The sequence below is a fragment of the Macaca fascicularis genome, chromosome 13 (genome assembly GCF_037993035.2).
Source record: "Macaca fascicularis isolate 582-1 chromosome 13, T2T-MFA8v1.1".
Taxonomy (NCBI): domain Eukaryota; kingdom Metazoa; phylum Chordata; class Mammalia; order Primates; family Cercopithecidae; genus Macaca; species Macaca fascicularis.
In genome coordinates this window covers 111,063,202-111,068,270 of record NC_088387.1, presented here as the reverse complement: position 1 = coordinate 111,068,270, position 5,069 = coordinate 111,063,202, and the positions used below count along the sequence as shown (strand labels likewise).

Below are 5,069 nucleotides of genomic sequence, written 5' to 3'. Positions count from 1 at the left end.
AGACAGAAGTCTACTCAGGGACCTACAGGAAGTCACATTTCCCTGAAGGAGTTCCTAAGAATTCTTCCTCAGAGGATGTGGCCTACAGCTAGCTGAATCTAGAAAGCTCAGCAGAAAGAGAAGAACATTCCCAACAAAAAGGATACCTTAAATCACCCATTTATTCATTCTCTCAACAAACACCCCTGAGTGCCCACAAGGGACACCATGATGGGTCGGTGTTGGCTTCTATTCTCCAGAAATTCACAGCCTAGTGGGGAGGGATGGGTAATCAGAGCTATCTGGGATGATAGCGTGTTCGTCTGTTTTGCATTGCTATGAAGGAATAATTGAGGCTGGGTAATTTATAAAGCAAAGAGATTTATTTGGCTCATGGTTCTGCAGGCTGTATAAGAAGAATGGCAACAGGATCTACTTCTGGGGAAGCCCTCAGGAAGCTTTTACTCATGGGGGAAGGCAAAGGGGGAGCAGAGGTGAGAGAGGGAGACAAAGAGAGAGGGGAGGGGTGACACACTCTTTTAAACAGTCAGCTCTCGTGTGAACTAATAGAGTGACAACTCATTTATCACCAAGAGGATGGCACCAAGCCATTCTTGAGGGGTCCGCCCTCATGATCCAAATACCTCCCACCAGGCCTCACCTCCAATGCTGGGGATCACATTTCAACATGAGGTTTGGAGGGGACAAATATCCAAACCATATCACATAGGAAGCAGTTTACAATGGAGGCTGTCCATGGTGCCACGGGGAAGTCAAAGGATCAAGCCCCTCCCCCTGCCTGCTCAAGGAATTCAGTACCTTCACTTGCCAGCAGGGGGCTGCAAAGGCTTCACATAGAAGGGTGAAAAGAACCGAGGCAGACAGGGATGAAGAGCAGAAAGAGTCTAATGCCAGACTGAAGATTCCGAAGTTGGGAGCCACATGCTCAGCCCCGCATGCTAGAGAGCTCTCAGGCAACTACCTGGAAGGTGAAATGAGGAGAAACAAGATTAGTTAGGAGGCTGTTGTAACAGACTGAATGAGGGGAGGTGAAAGCATGAAGTTCTTCCAAAGGAGCTCAGAGAAAATTCAGGATGGGGGCAAATGCAAGAGCAGTGGTGTCACCAAACCCAACTGTGTCCATTTGCACCCACACAACAGAAAGCCAAACACAAAAGCACTGGCTTTTTGCAGTGAGGAAGGCTTACTGTGAGTCAACTGAACAGAAGACAGGAGGAAACACTCAAATCTGTCTCCACAAGCTGGGGTTTGGGTTGGATTTTATAAGCATAAGGTAATGAAGTGTGATCTGATTGGATCTTACAATAATGTGATGCCTGGAGGCGTGATCTGACTGGATCATGCGATGGGGTGATCCCAGGGCTCAATCTGATTGGATCCTGGATCTTGCTGCATACCATCCGCTTCTTAATTCAGTCCCTGCTCCTAGGTCCGAGCACTTAGGTTCTGCCCGTGGGTGCATGCTTGGTTCATCCAGGCATACTCAGGTTATGTGACCTTCAACCTGGGTGTCCATGGCAACTGCAAAACAACTCACAACTTTGTTACATAAAAGTTGAACCAAATTGGTCTGACGCGGTGATGGTGGCTGCCCTGCCATGCCGCGGCCCACCTGGAGGGTGAGGAACAGTGATTCACAGAGGACTGCTCAGCAGGTGCCCAGGGTTTGCCACTGGGTCACTCATCCCGCCTTCATGGTAACATGGTCAGGTGGACAAGTGGGGTGAACGTCCCCACGTGGACAGAGGCTGAGATGCCAAGAGAAGTGACTCACTGAAACCACACAGCAAGCCAACAACAGAGTCAGGACTCACTGCCCAGTGCCCCTCTGCATCCACCCCTCCGCCCTGCTGAGCCATCTCTGCTACAGAGTGCTAAAAGGTGGCATGCACCCCTAGGGGACATGAGGTCTCCGAGTCAATGAAGACATTTCTCCTCCCAGGAAATGGTATCCATGCATTTAAATTAGTATCTTTATAATCAGCTTAAGGGCATTTTATTTTAATGTAGCAGCTGAGAGGCAAAATCAGGTCCCACTTTAAGTGCTACTAAAATCTGCTGTGTGGGCAGCTCTCCGATGTGGAAATGAAGCACCCTTAACAGCCACCCACACAACAGCCTAATTTTCACTCAAGAGTCGCTATTGAAAAAAAAAAAAAGTGACTCAAAACTACCAGCAACTTTGAATTTAACTTCTGAAAACCTTCAGCTGATGGAATGGGGAGATCGTCCAAGAAGGCAGACGGAAGACCCCAGGGCCGGTGGGACTGGCCCCAGCTGCAGGACTGGCCAAGGTCTTGCATGGGGGTTCTGCAGTCCACGCTACACCTCAGTCACCATCACAGGGATGAGGGGCGTGCGAGGCCAGCCCTGGGCCCACGTCGACACCTGCCCCCGGAACCGCAGTTGTAAACGCACCATCTGGCAGGCAGCCGGGCAGGTCCTAGAGGAGGCGAAGTCGGCTACAATGCTGTTCCCAGACCGAGGAGAAAGCCGATTCCTTCTCTGCCTCCACTGCAGCTCTCTCTCTCTGCCGACTCATGGCCTCCTGCCGGGTCACTGGGACAGTTTGTCATGGCCTCCCTGCCTCCAGCTGTCACTGCCAGGCTCCTCTTCACCGAGATGCTTTGGTCCCTGAAGCAGAAGTTGAGCCTCGCGGTTTTCCCAGTCCCTGTGAAGAGTCTCAGGCCCTCTGGACCCGGCCTTCTCCGTGCTTGGCCCCGCCCCAGGTATTGCTGGCCTCTCCGGGATGGCTTCATAGGGGTCAACGGGGCCACATGGCCTAAGCGCTATAAACACACTTTGGAAGTAAAAAATAAAAAAAAAAATTAAAAAAAATTTTTTAAAAGACTGTGCAAAGGTAATCTGCTGTTTATTTAGAGAAACAAAGCAAACAACCAGGATGGATCAGAGAACCTTTCCCAAGGTTTTGCAGACGGGTGGCTGCACGTGGGCCATGAAGCATGCTCACACGTGCCAGTGGCCTGCACATGACCCTGAACTGGGCACCGCCCTCCGACAGGGGGAGACATGCACACAGAATGACAGAAGTAGAAGCAACTTCTGACCCTGGGCTTTTAGCATGCTTTGTGGGTAAGGGACATTCTGACGCTTACTTTGGGATCAGAGAGCCGTCTTGAGGGTCTCCGCTTTAACACCTGGTGTGTTGCTGCGCTCTCCCTCGGCCGCCCCATCCCCGCAGCTCCACATTTCAAGAGGCCAGATTTTGAAGGAGACCAACTGCTTTTTATTTTGTAAGATCCATAGGGTGTTTGGGTGTGTGACAGAAAGAGAGAGACAGAGACAGGAAGAGGGAGAGAGAACCATATTCACATATGGTTTTTAAAAATCAAACAATCAGGAGTGATATTTTAAAAATTCAATGTCTCCCATTGTCCCCACCCTCCAGTCTGGTCCCAAGGTTCTTCTGTCCCACCATGACGGGAATAACACAGGCCTGCCTCTGTTTTGTCGGTTACGTCCCCACTCAAAGATGAATCACTTCGCTCACAGCATCTCCTACCTTCCTTATCTTCCTTCCAGAATTGTTTAGTTAGAACAACAGTTTTTGTTTCATTAATTTAATATCTTTAGCTCTAAAAATATACAGAAACCTCCACCTCTTGTTCTACCAATGATACAGGCGCATTTTCTAATTTCCTATTATGTAAGGTGAAGGAAATTATGTTCCCCCACCTGCACCTCCTCCTCCGTCTGCCCAGCCCCCACCCACCCTGGCTTTTCATTTGTCAGGTCTTAGCCTACTCAGTTTTGTTCTGTATCTATCATGGATTCCCATTAATTAAATCGTGAATTGATGACTGAATCGCCTATTGGTTAACTCTAAAAGCTAAAGCCAATAAAGGTTATAATACTATCATTAGACGAGTACTGTTTTCTGCAAAGTAGTGTGATTTGCTTTGTAGAGAAGAAAACATAATTCCATATGTTTCCATTACTAGGTACTTCCCCCAAACAAGGTGGTGACACCATGCTGGGGAGGGACCCCTCATCCCGTATCTCATATTCACTGTCACCTCACACTTGTGTGGCCTCCATCAATGTCTTCCGACAAGGAATCAAGGAAATCTAAAACGTGGGTTGAATCTGATACTTAAAATTATTAATACACTGCAGCAGCCAAATGCCATGGGCTTGTTCCGCATCGATGCCTGCAATCAGCTGGACTCAAAGCCCACATCTTGATATTGGGGATTCTGTCTTGGCTGGTGCAATGTCAGGAGCAGTTTTGTATCAGCGGGTGACCCACCCGCCACAACACTTCCTGCTGCCTCCCCTCTGACCCGCTGTCTGGTGGGAGATTCCTGAGCAGGCTGTTGACACAAAATGGGTCCCAAAATCCCCCTTTTATTTTCTCTTGCAACGCACCAAGTTAGTAGAAGAATGTTAACTGTCATGAACGCAGAAAATTGACTGTGGAGGGATTCACATCCATCAATGAGGATCCTCGTGTGTCACTTGCCCATGAGGGCTTCAAGCCCCACTAAACGATTCTGGAAGGAGAGCATTCCGTGCACACAGGTCAAGTGGATTCCGTCAGTGTCAATGTCATGTCTCATCTTAGATCCACATATTCAAACCACGATCTTTTTACTTGTCAGGGTTCAGTCCCAGAGAACAAAACCCACTCCGGCTAGTTTAAGCAGAAAGGAATTTGAGACGTGAAATTATGGGCTTACGAATCTGCTGGGAGGGTTGGAAGCCCAGGCTCAAGGCCTAGCTTCCAGAAATGACTCTTAAAGCCAGCCCACCAAGGAAGCTGCCCAGGGAGGAGGCGGACAACTAGGCAAACAAGAACCAGGAAGCCACTGCCTCAACTCTGAGTCCCCAAGCCGTACTGTCTTGCCTTCTATCTGGGGGTCAGAATCCACTGTGCTCCTTCCATGGGCTATAGGATCTTATTGTCTCATGTACTGTCTATGCTAGCACCACAGGTGGCCCGTACCCAGTCTCTTAACACCCATGAACCAGATGCCAGCTAGCAGGCCATCTGCCTGCCCCTGCTGCAGATAAACCAATGCCTCTCTGTGTTGGCAGCCAGATCCAGC

At 49.2% G+C, this 5,069-nt stretch overlaps 1 long non-coding RNA gene across 1 annotated transcript; it reads right to left on the bottom strand.

Annotated features, from left to right (window-relative positions):
* Positions 1 to 342: 342 nt before the first annotated feature.
* Positions 343 to 3,338, bottom strand: LOC141408280 (uncharacterized). Its single transcript, XR_012421766.1, has 2 exons — positions 3,117 to 3,338; positions 343 to 2,800 (listed from the first exon to the last, which is right to left on the bottom strand). It is a non-coding gene; the product is annotated as an uncharacterized lncRNA (long non-coding RNA).
* Positions 3,339 to 5,069: the final 1,731 nt, after the last annotated feature.